Genomic DNA, 19,049 nt, shown 5'->3' with positions numbered 1-19,049 from the left:
TGCTTTGCTTTGTACTCCAGCTTCATCTGTGCCCTGTGAAAGGATATTTTCTAAAGCAGGTGAAATTATTTCTAAAAAAAGAAACCGCCTGAAAACCAGCACTGTTGAGAAGCTGTTGTTTTTAAATAAAAATGGATAAACTGTTATCCCTATTGTACGTGTTACATTTTGTCCCCACACACAAGCACTGTCACAAACCAAGTAACACAAGCACATTCACATCACAATCCTCTCACTAATTTCTTTCCTGTTTCCCTTTTGACCCCGCCATTGTTTCATAGAGACAGACACCATATTCATAAGTTCATAATGTATTTATTGGCATCACAAACATCAGTCATTTATACAAATCAAAGCTTCTGACCCCAGAGCCATGGTCTCATTATAATTACATTGACATTTACATTTAATGGCCACTTGATGGCGGACTAGAGCAAATGAAGCATCATGAAGCCTCTGCCCATTAGCGAACCTATTGGATGGAAAGCTTCATGAAGCTTCATGAAGCTTCATCTCACCATCACTAATAGAGACCAACAACAATTGCCATTGCCAACTATATTTCAGGTCATCAAGGCGGGAATTGGTTAAAGTTTTCAACTAGCAATAACCACGCCTCGGTTTGACCTCATAGGCTACGATACTGCCACTGCGAAGGGATAAAGAGGCTGATTTGCAGAGGGATGGTATAAAACATCTGCACAACCCTGTGCTAGGGTTTGTCAGTCGTATTGGCACCCCAAAGTAAGTAAAACCTGTTATGTTAAGGTGGTAAAACTGTTACTCGTCGTGTTTGCTCATTAATAGTCACACACTTGTGGTCATACTGAATAACCCAACAAGTTACGTGTTGGAGCTTATCCTCCAAACACACTCAACTCTAAGGCTTTCCCCCGCTGGGTTGACCGGATCATGTTGGTTCATGTCGGGTCAATAACTTGTTACGGTCCCGTTAGCATCGCCTGTAGGCTAGCGGAGCTAAACTAACAAGCCATGTACAGGTACCTGCTCATCACTACTAACACATAAATACAATACTAAACTGGACTTACTACAGAAACGGGAGCGCAGACATCTTTAGCTTCTCTGTCAGGAGAACAAACCGAAGAACAAACTGTATTATTCGTCCGATATGTGAGTGAAACCTGTCCACAGACTCAGGTCGTGTTAGTCTGTTAGCCTGTTAGCTCAGGTGGAGCCGAGTAGGCAACAGGCTCGGAGCTGGAGTCGCGATTCGCATTATTCGAGTCGAGTTGCTAGGCAGATTCCGTGGGGCACATCTGAAAGTGCCCCCCCCCCCACCCAATGTTAACTTTGGCCTGTGTGGTTCACGCTCATTGGTGTTTCCATGGCAACAGTCTTAAGCTTGGGCCGTTGCCCCCAGAGCAGAGACGGACGGCAAGGGAGACACTGTATCCAACTAGTGCTAATTCAGCTGACCTCTGGGAAACAGGTTGTACTTACTTGGTGCCAAAATATGGATAAATGCAAGTACAATTCAAGTTACTGAAGGATTTATTAAAGGATTCTTCTATAAAGCTGTTGATAAAAATAGAAAGACCTTCTGTGCAGGCACGCAAACGATTAAAGAATAAGGAAGGAGCTGCATATATTGTGTAAGCTACAGACAGAAAAAAACAAGTTTCTCACAATGAGAAATGCTGTTTGCCTTCAAATAATGAAATGCTTGCATCAAATGATAACAAAAGGATATTTTAATACTTGTATATATTTTCCCATACATAGCTGAAAATATAAGGAAACTAGAGATCAACATCAGATTTCATTTTTTGTTTCCCTAAACAAATTCCTGTATTGATCAGTTTATTGGTATACGTGTGTAATGTCCACACTGTATTTACAAGGGCTATCACCAATACCACCCGTCCTCGGGGGCTTGACTCTCCAGCAGCTCCTTCGAACTGGTTCCCCTGGTCAACGGATCAGGCTGAGAAAAAGCAGGCGCATTGTGTAGCAGATTGTAGAGGCGATTCCTGCGATTCCTGTTCTTATTGCCTCTTCTGCGTGGGGGACGAATAAACAAAGAGTCAGGAAGGATGGCAGTGTAAATGAGAAACTCTGAATATCAAGCTTTTCCACCAATTTGGAACCTACTACAAATTATTATCACTGACCTAAACAGAAGCAAAACAAAACCCTATTAACAGAACTGATTATTTTTAAATTAATGGATTCTAGTTAATCAAAGTTAAAAATATCTTGCTAGCAGAAAAGATAAATATCTAAATCACAGAGACACTCTCCTCAAGTTTCAGAGAAACCTAACACCAACAGGTTCCCTCAAATCAGACAGCGTTGTCATCTCATACCTTCCGTCGAAGTCTGCCTTCTCTTGAGGAGGGGTGGAGGGTTGTGGTGAGGGGCTGGACTGCAGCGCTGAGAAGCATTTGAGGCCTGCAGAGATGAAACGTTAAAAGATAGAAAAGTGAAAAATAACGATTGTGGGTGATCAGAATCAAGGTCCAGTCATTAAGAGGAAGATGCTTCACCTGACTCCGTGTACAGGATATGCTGTAAGTTACTGTTCTATATCAGGGTTTCATCAAGTTAAATTTAAAACCTTTTTAAGAACATAATGAAGGAAGTTCTGGTAAAATGTAAAAGATATGAAAGACTATCAGACTCCCAGATTTCTAACAAGCTTCATATCTTAGATGAATCAGTGACAACTACAGCTAAACAGAGCGGAGCAGCCGAAACATTGTGAAGTGAGTGACACCCTTTCAGGTTTGAAAGTCATGTGGTGTGACCTCACCTGAGTCACCGGCCTTGGCTCCTCCACCACTGCCCTTCACCAATGTGACCTGAGCCCAGGGGCCCTGCTGGATCTTCTCGTCCATTTGAGGCTGCACTTTTCTCAGCTCCTCCTTCTCTTTAATCTTTGCCTCCTTGTGGACAATGGTGATCGGACCCTGTTCGGGTCCTCTGGACACCCAGTTGTTCTGAAAAAAAAAAAAAAATGTACAGAACCACATAATCACTCCTTAACAACAGCAGTGTAGATATTCATTGAACAGAATATGAACAGAATATGTAGTATTATATTCCTGGTCATCAGACAGATCGGGTGAAATAAATCTCTGTGGTAAAAATCCATCTTACTTTGAAGAATTTGAATGCTGGACTCTTTACAATTGTGCAAATGAAAGAAAAATCGCAAAGACCAACTCACCAATCTCAGGTCTATGATATCCTGCAACATGACCCGTATACGAGTCGCCAACTTCCCCTCTCGGACGATTTTTTTAATCTGTTTAAAATACTGATCCATCCAAGGCTGGTGAGACGGAGAGGGAGAGAGATGGTTAATTTGAGACATGAAGCTCATGTTCAGCCTGTCTCCATTCAATCTACCAGACAGCAGGTTGCAGATATTATTATTCTACAGAGTTGACCAATTGTCCAGTTTATCACTTGGAACAGTCCCGACCGCCCGAGATGAACTTTTCTCTTTTATGTCTTGGAAACTGTGTGAATTGTAAATCAGAATCAGCTCTTAAATCACATATTGGACACTTTCAGAAGAACACATCTTGGTGGGATGAAAGCAGAGACATGAACTGATCTTCGGCTGCACTAATGTCAAAAACACTGCTATCGTCATGTCCACATCACATCTTCATCCCTGCAAACAACGCATTTCTCTTAATATTTAGTTTTAGAAAGGGAAACCAGACGCATATTATCCTCTAGATTATATTCGAAGCTTTCAATCTGTAGCCCTTCAGACCTTTTCTAAGACCGTAATAAATAAAATTTAAGATTTATGTCAAATGTACTACTTCCAGCTCACCTTGGCCTCCTCTAAGTCAAGGACCTTGGCCATGGTGGTGAGCAGGCTGCACAGACACTCTGTAGACTCTTCGTCTTGGTGGTTCAGCAGCCTGACCACGCAGTCATGCATGATGGCCGCGGTTTGCATCTTGAGCTTGAAGATTTTGTCGATGAACTTGATGTTTCCAACGAAATGCCGCCGGATAATGTCCTCGGCCTTCTGCAGATTAATCAAAAGTCGGTGATGATCCGTGTAATGGGACCAAGGAATCAAACCTATAGACAGAGTTGAAACCAAAACTAAAAGACGTTTCGGGAATGATCCGGCGTCACACTTAAGTCAGGTTAATCAGGCTTGAAACAATCATTGAAACATTTAGTGTAACCAATGACACTGACACGATATGCAGATCTAGTTGCTTTAAGACATGTACATGAGAACTGAAATGTCCAGCAAGGTAAGATAGGAGGGATGACAACTAAAGGTTAAGAACTTCAAAGCACATTATAGGACCGGAGCATCACTCATTTTGATTAAAGGCATTAAATCTGCCTTGAAACCATTGCGCAACATCCTGGAAAACCTGCAGTCCACTGGATGGCCACTAGTGGCCGGCTCCATGTTAAAAAGCCTGAATTAATATTCAAGGTGAAAATCTCCCACAGGGCTGTTGATAACAGTCCACATCATGTCTCTCCACTTTTCTGTGAAAACATAATTATACAATGAATAATAATAATAATAAATACACCTGTGCATTGATTTTTGTGAAGAACGGTCAATGTGAACACGTTCCGGGGTCTCGGGGGGCACCATTGAGACATTTTTTGACACCCATTGAAAATTCCTCCAGAATACGTACATTTTCACCACAGACGTAATGCTACTTTAAACAGCTGCTCTTAAAATGCAGATGTGACTTTAAATACTCACATTTGAGTTGATCACAGTAAATCTGTTTCTGCAGAATAATAATCTGTGTAACGTAGTCAAGTCGAAGGATTTGGCGAGTGAAACCACTTTACATACCATCAGATATCTTACGTGGTGGAGCTTAGCCTCCAAACACACTCAACTCTAAGGCTTTCCCCCGCTGGGTTGACCGGATCATGTTGGTACATGTCGGGTCAATAACTTGTTTTACGGTCCAGTTAGCATCGCCTGCAGGCTAGCCGAGCTAAACTTACAAGCCATGTACAGGTACCTGCTCATCACTACTAACACATAAATACAATACTAAACTGGACTTACCACAGAAACGGGAGCGCAGACATCTTTAGCTTCTCTGTCAGGAGAACAAACCGAAGAACAAACTGTATTATTCGTCCCATATGTGAGTGAAACCTGTCCACAGACTCAGGTCGTGCTAGTCTGTTAGCCTGTTAGCTCAGGTGGAGCCGAGCAGGCAACAGGCTCGGAGCTGGAGTCGCGATTCGCATTATTCGAGTCGAGTTGCTAGGCAGATTCCGTGGGGCACATCTGAAAGTGCCCCCCCCCCCCCCACCCAATGTTAACTTTGGCCTGTGTGGTTCACGCTCATTGGTGTTTCCATGGCAACAGTCTTAAGCTTGGGCCGTTGCCCCCAGAGCAGAGACGGACGGCAAGGGAGACACTGTATCCAACTAGTGCTAATTCAGCTGACCTCTGGGAAATAGGTTGTACTTACTTGGTGCCAAAATATGGATAAATGCAAGTACAATTCAAGTTACTGAAGGATTTATTAAAGGATTCTTCTATGAAGCTGTTGATAAAAATAGAAAGACCTTCTGTGCAGGCACGCAAACGATTAAAGAATAAGGAAGGAGCTGCATATATTGTGTAAGCTACAGACAGAAAAAAACAAGTTTCTCACAATGAGAAATGCTGTTTGCCTTCAAATAATGAAATGCTTGCATCAAATGATAACAAAAGGATATTTTAATACTTGTATATATTTTCCCATACATAGCTGAAAATATAAGGAAACTAGAGATCAACATCAGATTTCATTTTTTGTTTCCCTAAACAAATTCCTGTATTGATCAGTTTATTGGTATACGTGTGTAATGTCCACACTGTATTTACAAGGGCTATCACCAATACCACCCGTCCTCGGGGGCTTGACTCTCCAGCAGCTCCTTCGAACTGGTTCCCCTGGTCAACGGATCAGGCTGAGAAAAAGCAGGCGCATTGTGTAGCAGATTGTAGAGGCGATTCCTGCGATTCCTGTTCTTATTGCCTCTTCTGCGTGGGGGACGAATAAACAAAGAGTCAGGAAGGATGGCAGTGTAAATGAGAAACTCTGAATATCAAGCTTTTCCACCAATTTGGAACCTACTACAAATTAGTATCACTGACCTAAACAGAAGCAAAACAAAACCCTATTAACAGAACTGATTATTTTTAAATTAATGGATTCTAGTTAATCAAAGTTAAAAATATCTTGCTAGCAGAAAAGATAAATATCTAAATCACAGAGACACTCTCCTCAAGTTTCAGAGAAACCTAACACCAACAGGATCCCTCAAATCAGACAGCGTTGTCATCTCATACCTTCCGTCGAAGTCTGCCTTCTCTTGAGGAGGGGTGGAGGGTTGTGGTGAGGGGCTGGACTGCAGCGCTGAGAAGCATTTGAGGCCTGCAGAGATGAAACGTTAAAAGATAGAAAAGTGAAAAATAACGATTGTGGGTGATCAGAATCAAGGTCCAGTCATTAAGAGGAAGATGCTTCACCTGACTCCGTGTACAGGATATGCTGTAAGTTACTGTTCTATATCAGGGTTTCATCAAGTTAAATTTAAAACCTTTTTAAGAACATAATGAAGGAAGTTCTGGTAAAATGTAAAAGATATGAAAGACTATCAGACTCCCAGATTTCTAACAAGCTTCATATCTTAGATGAATCAGTGACAACTACAGCTAAACAGAGCGGAGCAGCCGAAACATTGTGAAGTGAGTGACACCCTTTCAGGTTTGAAAGTCATGTGGTGTGACCTCACCTGAGTCACCGGCCTTGGCTCCTCCACCACTGCCCTTCACCAATGTGACCTGAGCCCAGGGGCCCTGCTGGATCTTCTCGTCCATTTGAGGCTGCACTTTTCTCAGCTCCTCCTTCTCTTTAATCTTTGCCTCCTTGTGGACAATGGTGATCGGACCCTGTTCGGGTCCTCTGGACACCCAGTTGTTCTGAAAAAAAAAAAAAAATGTACAGAACCACATAATCACTCCTTAACAACAGCAGTGTAGATATTCATTGAACAGAATATGAACAGAATATGTAGTATTATATTCCTGGTCATCAGACAGATCGGGTGAAATAAATCTCTGTGGTAAAAATCCATCTTACTTTGAAGAATTTGAATGCTGGACTCTTTACAATTGTGCAAATGAAAGAAAAATCGCAAAGACCAACTCACCAATCTCAGGTCTATGATATCCTGCAACATGACCCGTATCCGAGTCGCCAACTTCCCCTCTCAGACGATTTTTTTAATCTGTTTAAAATACTGATCCATCCAAGACTGTTGAGACAGAGAGGGAGAGAGATGGTTAATTTGAGACATGAAGCTCATGTTCAGCCTGTCTCCATTCAATCTACCAGACAGCAGGTTGCAGATATTATTATTCTACAGAGTTGACCAATTGTCCAGTTTATCACTTGGAACAGTCCCGACCGCCCGAGATTAACTTTTCTCTTTTATGTCTTGGAAACTGTGTGAATTGTAAATCAGAATCAGCTCTTAAATCACATATTGGACACTTTCAGAAGAAAACATCTTGGTGGGATGAAAGCAGAGACATGAACTGATCTTCGGCTGCACTAATGTCAAAAACACTGCTATCGACATGTCCACATCACATCTTCATCCCTGCAAACAACGCATTTCTCTTAATATTTAGTTTTAGAAAGGGAAACCAGACGCATATTATCCTCTAGATTATATTCGAAGCTTTCAATCTGTAGCCCTTCAGACCTTTTCTAAGACCGTAATAAAAGAAATTTAAGATTTATGTCAAATGTACTACTTCCAGCTCACCTTGGCCTCCTCTAAGTCAAGGACCTTGGCCATGGTGGTGAGCAGGCTGCACAGACACTCTGTAGACTCTTCGTCTTGGTGGTTCAGCAGCCTGACCACGCAGTCATGCATGATGGCCGCGGTTTGCATCTTGAGCTTGAAGATTTTGTCGATGAACTTGATGTTTCCAACGAAATGCCGCCGGATAATGTCCTCGGCCTTCTGCAGATTAATCAAAAGTCGGTGATGATCCGTGTAATGGGACCAAGGAATCAAACCTATAGACAGAGTTGAAACCAAAACTAAAAGACGTTTCGGGAATGATCCGGCGTCACACTTAAGTCAGGTTAATCAGGCTTGAAACAATCATTGAAACATTTAGTGTAACCAATGACACTGACACGATATGCAGATCTAGTTGCTTTAAGACATGTACATGAGAACTGAAATGTCCAGCAAGGTAAGATAGGAGGGATGACAACTAAAGGTCAAGAACTTCAAAGCACATTATAGGACCGGAGCATCACTCATTTTGATTAAAGGCATTAAATCTGCCTTGAAACCATTGCGCAACATCCTGGAAAACCTGCAGTCCACTGGATGGCCACTAGTGGCCGGCTCCATGTTAAAAAGCCTGAATTAATATTCAAGGTGAAAATCTCCCACAGGGCTGTTGATAACAGTCCACATCATGTCTCTCCACTTTTCTGTGAAAACATAATTATACAATGAATAATAATAATAATAAATACACCTGTGCATTGATTTTTGTGAAGAACGGTCAATGTGAACACGTTCCGGGGTCTCGGGGGGCACCATTGAGACATTTTTTGACACCCATTGAAAATTCCTCCAGAATACGTACATTTTCACCACAGACGTAATGCTACTTTAAACAGCTGCTCTTAAAATGCAGATGTGATTTTAAATACTCACGTTTGAGTTGATCACAGTAAATCTGTTTCTGCAGAATAATAATCTGTGTAACGTAGTCAAGTCGAAGGATTTGGCGAGTGAAACCACTTTACATACCATCAGATATCTTACGTGGTGGAGCTTAGCCTCCAAACACACTCAACTCTAAGGCTTTCCCCCGCTGGGTTGACCGGATCATGTTGGTACATGTCGGGTCAATAACTTGTTTTACGGTCCAGTTAGCATCGCCTGCAGGCTAGCCGAGCTAAACTTACAAGCCATGTACAGGTACCTGCTCATCACTACTAACACATAAATACAATACTAAACTGGACTTACCACAGAAACGGGAGCGCAGACATCTTTAGCTTCTCTGTCAGGAGAACAAACCGAAGAACAAACTGTATTATTCGTCCGATATGTGAGTGAAACCTGTCCACAGACTCAGGTCGTGCTAGTCTGTTAGCCTGTTAGCTCAGGTGGAGCCGAGCAGGCAACAGGCTCGGAGCTGGAGTCGCGATTCGCATTATTCGAGTCGAGTTGCTAGGCAGATTCCGTGGGGCACATCTGAAAGTGCCCCCCCCCCCCCCCACCCAATGTTAACTTTGGCCTGTGTGGTTCACGCTCATTGGTGTTTCCATGGCAACAGTCTTAAGCTTGGGCCGTTGCCCCCAGAGCAGAGACGGACGGCAAGGGAGACACTGTATCCAACTAGTGCTAATTCAGCTAATTCAGAAAAAAACAAGTTTCTCACAATGAGAAATGCTGTTTGCCTTCAAATAATGAAATGCTTGCATCAAATGATAACAAAAGGATATTTTAATACTTGTATATATTTTCCCATACATAGCTGAAAATATAAGGAAACTAGAGATCAACATCAGATTTCATTTTTTGTTTCCCTAAACAAATTCCTGTATTGTTCAGTTTATTGGTATACGTGTGTAATGTCCACACTGTATTTACAAGGGCTATCACCAATACCACCCGTCCTCGGGGGCTTGACTCTCCAGCAGCTCCTTCGAACTGGTTCCCCTGGTCAACGGATCAGGCTGAGAAAAAGCAGGCGCATTGTGTAGCAGATTGTAGAGGCGATTCCTGCGATTCCTGTTCTTATTGCCTCTTCTGCGTGGGGGACGAATAAACAAAGAGTCAGGAAGGATGGCAGTGTAAATGAGAAACTCTGAATATCAAGCTTTTCCACCAATTTGGAACCTACTACAAATTATTATCACTGACCTAAACAGAAGCAAAACAAAACCCTATTAACAGAACTGATTATTTTTAAATTAATGGATTCTAGTTAATCAAAGTTAAAAATATCTTGCTAGCAGAAAAGATAAATATCTAAATCACAGAGACACTCTCCTCAAGTTTCAGAGAAACCTAACACAAACAGGATCCCTCAAATCAGACAGCGTTGTCATCTCATACCTTCCGTCGAAGTCTGCCTTCTCTTGAGGAGGGGTGGAGGGTTGTGGTGAGGGGCTGGACTGCAGCGCTGAGAAGCATTTGAGGCCTGCAGAGATGAAACGTTAAAAGATAGAAAAGTGAAAAATAACGATTGTGGGTGATCAGAATCAAGGTCCAGTCATTAAGAGGAAGATGCTTCACCTGACTCCGTGTACAGGATATGCTGTAAGTTACTGTTCTATATCAGGGTTTCATCAAGTTAAATTTAAAACCTTTTTAAGAACATAATGAAGGAAGTTCTGGTAAAATGTAAAAGATATGAAAGACTATCAGACTCCCAGATTTCTAACAAGCTTCATATCTTAGATGAATCAGTGACAACTACAGCTAAACAGAGCGGAGCAGCCGAAACATTGTGAAGTGAGTGACACCCTTTCAGGTTTGAAAGTCATGTGGTGTGACCTCACCTGAGTCACCGGCCTTGGCTCCTCCACCACTGCCCTTCACCAATGTGACCTGAGCCCAGGGGCCCTGCTGGATCTTCTCGTCCATTTGAGGCTGCACTTTTCTCGGCTCCTTCTTCTCTTTAATCTTTGCCTCCTTGTGGACAATGGTGATCGGACCCTGTTCGGGTCCTCTGGACACCCAGTTGTTCTGAAAAAAAAAAAAAAATGTACAGAACCACATAATCACTCCTTAACAACAGCAGTGTAGATATTCATTGAACAGAATATGAACAGAATATGTAGTATTACATTCCTGGTCATCAGACAGATCGGGTGAAATAAATCTCTGTGGTAAAAATCCATCTTACTTTGAAGAATTTGAATGCTGGACTCTTTACAATTGTGCAAATGAAAGAAAAATCGCAAAGACCAACTCACCAATCTCAGGTCTATGATATCCTGCAACATGACCCGTATCCGAGTCGCCAACTTCCCCTCTCGGACGATTTTTTTAATCTGTTTAAAATACTGATCCATCCAAGGCTGTTGAGACAGAGAGGGAGAGAGATGGTTAATTTGAGACATGAAGCTCATGTTCAGCCTGTCTCCATTCAATCTACCAGACAGCAGGTTGCAGATATTATTATTCTACAGAGTTGACCAATTGTCCAGTTTATCACTTGGAACAGTCCCGACCGCCCGAGATTAACTTTTCTCTTTTATGTCTTGGAAACTGTGTGAATTGTAAATCAGAATCAGCTCTTAAATCACATATTGGACACTTTCAGAAGAAAACATCTTGGTGGGATGAAAGCAGAGACATGAACTGATCTTCGGCTGCACTAATGTCAAAAACACTGCTATCGACATGTCCACATCACATCTTCATCCCTGCAAACAACGCATTTCTCTTAATATTTAGTTTTAGAAAGGGAAACCAGACGCATATTATCCTCTAGATTATATTCGAAGCTTTCAATCTGTAGCCCTTCAGACCTTTTCTAAGACCGTAATAAAAGAAATTTAAGATTTATGTCAAATGTACTACTTCCAGCTCACCTTGGCCTCCTCTAAGTCAAGGACCTTGGCCATGGTGGTGAGCAGGCTGCACAGACACTCTGTAGACTCTTCGTCTTGGTGGTTCAGCAGCCTGACCACGCAGTCATGCATGATGGCCGCGGTTTGCATCTTGAGCTTGAAGATTTTGTCGATGAACTTGATGTTTCCAACGAAATGCCGCCGGATAATGTCCTCGGCCTTCTGCAGATTAATCAAAAGTCGGTGATGATCCGTGTAATGGGACCAAGGAATCAAACCTATAGACAGAGTTGAAACCAAAACTAAAAGACGTTTCGGGAATGATCCAGCGTCACACTTAAGTCAGGTTAATCAGGCTTGAAACAATCATTGAAACATTTAGTGTAACCAATGACACTGACACGATATGCAGATCTAGTTGCTTTAAGACATGTACATGAGAACTGAAATGTCCAGCAAGGTAAGATAGGAGGGATGACAACTAAAGGTCAAGAACTTCAAAGCACATTATAGGACCGGAGCATCACTCATTTTGATTAAAGGCATTAAATCTGCCTTGAAACCATTGCGCAACATCCTGGAAAACCTGCAGTCCACTGGATGGCCACTAGTGGCCGGCTCCATGTTAAAAAGCCTGAATTAATATTCAAGGTGAAAATCTCCCACAGGGCTGTTGATAACAGTCCACATCATGTCTCTCCACTTTTCTGTGAAAACATAATTATACAATGAATAATAATAATAATAAATACACCTGTGCATTGATTTTTGTGAAGAACGGTCAATGTGAACACGTTCCGGGGTCTCGGGGGGCACCATTGAGACATTTTTTGACGCCCATTGAAATTTCCTCCAGAATACGTACATTTTCACCACAGACGTAATGCTACTTTAAACAGCTGCTCTTAAAATGCAGATGTGACTTTAAATACTCACGTTTGAGTTGATCACAGTAAATCTGTTTCTGCAGAATAATAATCTGTGTAACGTAGTCAAGTCGAAGGATTTGGCGAGTGAAACCACTTTACATACCATCAGATATCTTACGTGGTGGAGCTTAGCCTCCAAACACACTCAACTCTAAGGCTTTCCCCCGCTGGGTTGACCGGATCATGTTGGTACATGTCGGGTCAATAACTTGTTTTAAGGTCCAGTTAGCATCGCCTGCAGGCTAGCCGAGCTAAACTTACAAGCCATGTACAGGTACCTGCTCATCACTACTAACACATAAATACAATACTAAACTGGACTTACCACAGAAACGGGAGCGCAGACATCTTTAGCTTCTCTGTCAGGAGAACAAACCGAAGAACAAACTGTATTATTTGAGTCGAGTTGCTAGGCAGATTCCGTGGGGCACATCTGAAAGTGCCCCCCCCCCCCCCCCCCACCCAATGTTAACTTTGGCCTGTGTGGTTCACGCTCATTGGTGTTTCCATGGCAACAGTCTTAAGCTTGGGCCGTTGCCCCCAGAGCAGAGACGGACGGCAAGGGAGACACTGTATCCAACTAGTGCTAATTCAGCTGACCTCTGGGAAATAGGTTGTACTTACTTGGTGCCAAAATATGGATAAATGCAAGTACAATTCAAGTTACTGAAGGATTTATTAAAGGATTCTTCTATGAAGCTGTTGATAAAAATAGAAAGACCTTCTGTGCAGGCACGCAAACGATTAAAGAATAAGGAAGGAGCTGCATATATTGTGTAAGCTACAGACAGAAAAAAACAAGTTTCTCACAATGAGAAATGCTGTTTGCCTTCAAATAATGAAATGCTTGCATCAAATGATAACAAAAGGATATTTTAATACTTGTATATATTTTCCCATACATAGCTGAAAATATAAGGAAACTAGAGATCAACATCAGATTTCATTTTTTGTTTCCCTAAACAAATTCCTGTATTGATCAGTTTATTGGTATACGTGTGTAATGTCCACACTGTATTTACAAGGGCTATCACCAATACCACCCGTCCTCGGGGGCTTGACTCTCCAGCAGCTCCTTCGAACTGGTTCCCCTGGTCAACGGATCAGGCTGAGAAAAAGCAGGCGCATTGTGTAGCAGATTGTAGAGGCGATTCCTGCGATTCCTGTTCTTATTGCCTCTTCTGCGTGGGGGACGAATAAACAAAGAGTCAGGAAGGATGGCAGTGTAAATGAGAAACTCTGAATATCAAGCTTTTCCACCAATTTGGAACCTACTACAAATTATTATCACTGACCTAAACAGAAGCAAAACAAAACCCTATTAACAGAACTGATTATTTTTAAATTAATGGATTCTAGTTAATCAAAGTTAAAAATATCTTGCTAGCAGAAAAGATAAATATCTAAATCACAGAGACACTCTCCTCAAGTTTCAGAGAAACCTAACACCAACAGGATCCCTCAAATCAGACAGCGTTGTCATCTCATACCTTCCGTCGAAGTCTGCCTTCTCTTGAGGAGGGGTGGAGCGTTGTGGTGAGGGGCTGGACTGCAGCGCTGAGAAGCATTTGAGGCCTGCAGAGATGAAACGTTAAAAGATAGAAAAGTGAAAAATAACGATTGTGGGTGATCAGAATCAAGGTCCAGTCATTAAGAGGAAGATGCTTCACCTGACTCCGTGTACAGGATATGCTGTAAGTTACTGTTCTATATCAGGGTTTCATCAAGTTAAATTTAAAACCTTTTTAAGAACATAATGAAGGAAGTTCTGGTAAAATGTAAAAGATATGAAAGACTATCAGACTCCCAGATTTCTAACAAGCTTCATATCTTAGATGAATCAGTGACAACTACAGCTAAACAGAGCGGAGCAGCCGAAACATTGTGAAGTGAGTGACACCCTTTCAGGTTTGAAAGTCATGTGGTGTGACCTCACCTGAGTCACCGGCCTTGGCTCCTCCACCACTGCCCTTCACCAATGTGACCTGAGCCCAGGGGCCCTGCTGGATCTTCTCGTCCATTTGAGGCTGCACTTTTCTCAGCTCCTTCTTCTCTTTAATCTTTGCCTCCTTGTGGACAATGGTGATCGGACCCTGTTCGGGTCCTCTGGACACCCAGTTGTTCTGAAAAAAAAAAAAAAATGTACAGAACCACATAATCACTCCTTAACAACAGCAGTGTAGATATTCATTGAACAGAATATGAACAGAATATGTAGTATTATATTCCTGGTCATCAGACAGATCGGGTGAAATAAATCTCTGTGGTAAAAATCCATCTTACTTTGAAGAATTTGAATGCTGGACTCTTTACAATTGTGCAAATGAAAGAAAAATCGCAAAGACCAACTCACCAATCTCAGGTCTATGATATCCTGCAACATGACCCGTATCCGAGTCGCCAACTTCCCCTCTCGGACGATTTTTTTAATCTGTTTAAAATACTGATCCATCCAAGGCTGGTGAGACAGAGAGGGAGAGAGATGGTTAATTTGAGACATGAAGCTCATGTTCAGCCTGTCTCCATTCAATCTACCAGACAGCAGGTTGCAGATATTATTATTCTACAGAGTTGACCAATTGTCCAGTTTATCACTTGGAACAGTCCCGACCGCCCGAGATGAACTTTTCTCTTTTATGTCTTGGAAACTGTGTGAATTGTAAATCAGAATCAGCTCTTAAATCACATATTGGACACTTTCAGAAGAACACATCTTGGTGGGATGAAAGCAGAGACATGAACTGATCTTCGGCTGCACTAATGTCAAAAACACTGCTATCGACATGTCCACATCACATCTTCATCCCTGCAAACAACGCATTTCTCTTAATATTTAGTTTTAGAAAGGGAAACCAGACGCATATTATCCTCTAGATTATATTCGAAGCTTTCAATCTGTAGCCCTTCAGACCTTTTCTAAGACCGTAATAAATAAAATTTAAGATTTATGTCAAATGTACTACTTCCAGCTCACCTTGGCCTCCTCTAAGTCGAGGACCTTTGCCATGGTGGTGAGCAGGCTGCAAAGACACTCTGTAGACTCTTCGTCTTGGTGGTTCAGCAGCCTGACCACGCAGTCATGCATGATGGCCGCGGTTTGCATCTTGAGCTTGAAGATTTTGTCGATGAACTTGATGTTTCCAACGAAATGCCGCCGGATAATGTCCTCGGCCTTCTGCAGATTAATCAAAAGTGGGTGATGATCCGTGTAATGGGACCAAGGAATCAAACCTATAGACAGAATTGAAACCAAAACTAAAAGACGTTTCGGGAATGATCCGGCGTCACACTTAAGTCAGGTAAATCAGGCTTGAAACAATCATTGAAACATTTTGTGTAACCAATGACACTGACACGATATGCAGATCTAGTTGCTTTCAGACATGTACATGAGAACTGAAATGTCCAGCAAGGTAAGATAGGAGGGATGACAACTAAAGGTCAAGAACTTCAAAGCACATTATAGGACCGGAGCATCACTCATTTTGATTAAAGGCATTAAATCTGCCTTGAAACCATTGCGCAACATCCTGGAAAACCTGCAGTCCACTGGATGGCCACTAGTGGCCGGCTCCATGTTAAAAAGCCTGAATTAATATTCAAGGTGAAAATCTCCCACAGGGCTGTTGATAACAGTCCACATCATGTCTCTCCACTTTTCTGTGAAAACATAATTATACAATGAATAATAATAATAATAAATACACCTGTGCATTGATTTTTGTGAATAACGGTCAATGTGAACACGTTCCGGGGTCTCGGGGGGCACCATTGAGACATTTTTTGACGCCCATTGAAATTTCCTCCAGAATACGTACATTTTCACCACAGACGTAATGCTACTTTAAACAGCTGCTCTTAAAATGCAGATGTGACTTTAAATACTCACGTTTGAGTTGATCACAGTAAATCTGTTTCTGCAGAATAATAATCTGTGTAACGTAGTCAAGTCGAAGGGTTTGGCGAGTGAAACCACTTTACATACCATCAGATATCTTACGTGGTGGAGCTTATCCTCCAAACACACTCAACTCTAACGCTTTCCCCCGCTGGGTTGACCGGATCATGTTGGTTCATGTCGGGTCAATAACTTGTTACGGTCCCGTTAGCATCGCCTGTAGGCTAGCGGAGCTAAACTAACAAGCCATGTACAGGTACCTGCTCATCACTACTAACACATAAATACAATACTAAACTGGACTTACTACAGAAACGGGAGCGCAGACATCTTTAGCTTCTCTGTCAGGAGAACAAACCGAAGAACAAACTGTATTATTCGTCCGATATGTGAGTGAAACCTGTCCACAGACTCAGGTCGTGTTAGTCTGTTAGCCTGTTAGCTCAGGTGTAGCCGAGCAGGCAACAGGCTCGGAGCTGGAGTCGCGATTCGCATTATTCGAGTCGAGTTGCTAGGCAGATTCCGTGGGGCACATCTGAAAGTGCCCCCCCCCCCACCCAATGTTAACTTTGGCCTGTGTGGTTCACGCTCATTGGTGTTTCCATGGCAACAGTCTTAAGCTTGGGCCGTTGCCCCCAGAGCAGAGACGGACGGAAAGGGAGACACTGTATCCAACTAGTGCTAATTCAGCTGACCTCTGGGAAATAGGTTGTACTTACTTGGTGCCAAAATATGGATAAATGCAAGTACAATTCAAGTTACTGAAGGATTTATTAAAGGATTCTTCTATAAAGCTGTTGATAAAAATAGAAAGACCTTCTGTGCAGGCACGCAAACGATTAAAGAATAAGGAAGGAGCTGCATATATTGTGTAAGCTACAGACAGAAAAAAACAAGTTTCTCCCAATGAGAAATGCTGTTTGCCTTCAAATAATGAAATGCTTGCATCAAATGATAGCAAAAGGATATTTTAATACTTGTATATACTTTCCCATACATATCTGAAAATATAAGGAAACTAGAGATCAACATCAGATTTCATTTTCTTGTTTCCCTAAACAAATTCCTGTATTGATCAGTTTATTGGTATACGTGTGTAATGTCCACACTGTATTTACAAGGGCTATCACCAATACCACCCGTCCTCGGGGGCTTGACTAACCAGCAGCTCCTTCGAACTGGTTCCCCTGGTCAACGGATCAGGCTGAGAAAAAGCAGGCGCATTGTGCAGCAGATTGTAGAGGCGATTCCTGCGATTCCTGTTCTTATTGCCTCTTCTGCGTGGGGGACGAATAAACAAAGAGTCAGGAAGGATGGCAGTGTAAATGAGAAACTCTGAATATCAAGCTTTTCCACAAATTTGGAACCTACTACAAATTATTATCACTGACCTAAACAGAAGCAAAACAAAACCCTATTAACAGAACTGATTATTTTTAAATTAATGGATTCTAGTTAATCAAAGTTAAAAATATCTTGCTAGCAGAAAAGATAAATATCTAAATCACAGAGACACTCTCCTCAAGTTTCAGAGAAACCTAACACCAACAGGATCCCTCAAATCAGACAGCGTTGTCATCTCATACCTTCCGTCGAAGTCTGCCTTCTCTTGAGGAGGGGTGGAGGGTTGTGGTGAGGGGCTGGACTGCAGCGCTGAGAAGCATTTGAGGCCTGCAGAGATGAAACGTTAAAAGATAGAAAAGTGAAAAATAACGATTGTGGGTGATCAGAATCAAGGTCCAGTCATTAAGAGGAAGATGCTTCACCTGACTCCGTGTACAGGATATGCTGTAAGTTACTGTTCTATATCAGGGTTTCATCAAGTTAAATTTAAAACCTTTTTAAGAACATAATGAAGGAAGTTCTGGTAAAATGTAAAAGATATGAAAGACTATCAGACTCCCAGATTTCTAACAAGCTTCATATCTTAGATGAATCAGTGACAACTACAGCTAAACAGAGCGGAGCAGCCGAAACATTGTGAAGTGAGTGACACCCTTTCAGGTTTGAAAGTCATGTGGTGTGACCTCACCTGAGTCACCGGCCTTGGCTCCTCCACCACTGCCCTTCACCAATGTGACCTGAGCCCAGGGGCCCTGCTGGATCTTCTCGTCCATTTGAGGCTGCACTTTTCTCAGCTCCTCCTTCTCTTTAATCTTTGCCTCCCTGTGGACAATGGTGATCGGACCCTGTTCGGGTCCTCTGGACACCCAGTTGTTCTGAAAAAAAAAAAAAAATGTACAGATCCACATAATCACTCCTTAACAACAGCAGTGTAGATATTCATTGAACAGAATATGAACAGAATATGTAGTATTACATTACTGGTCATCAGACAGATCGGGTGAAGTAAATCTCTGTGGTAAAAATCCATCTTACTTTGAAGAATTTGAATGCTGGACTCTTTACAATTGTGCAAATGAAAGAAAAATCGCAAAGACCAACTCACCAATCTCAGGTCTATGATATCCTGCAACATGACCCGTATCCGAGTCGCCAACTTCCCCTCTCGGACGATTTTTTTAATCTGTTTAAAATACTGATCCATCCAAGGCTGTTGAGACAGAGAGGGAGAGAGATGGTTAATTTGAGACATGAAGCTCATGTTCAGCCTGTCTC

At 42.1% G+C, this 19,049-nt stretch overlaps 1 pseudogene; it reads right to left on the bottom strand.

The window, feature by feature from the left end:
• Window positions 1-512: 512 nt before the first annotated feature.
• LOC133956004 (U4 spliceosomal RNA) lies at window positions 513-661 on the bottom strand (annotated as a pseudogene).
• Between the last annotated feature and the right edge of the window lie 18,388 nt (window positions 662-19,049).

The sequence above is a fragment of the Platichthys flesus genome, chromosome 6 (assembly GCF_949316205.1).
Source record: "Platichthys flesus chromosome 6, fPlaFle2.1, whole genome shotgun sequence".
Classification (NCBI taxonomy): domain Eukaryota; kingdom Metazoa; phylum Chordata; class Actinopteri; order Pleuronectiformes; family Pleuronectidae; genus Platichthys; species Platichthys flesus.
Note: the sequence above shows the minus strand (reverse complement) of the source record. Positions and strands in the feature narration are given on the sequence as shown.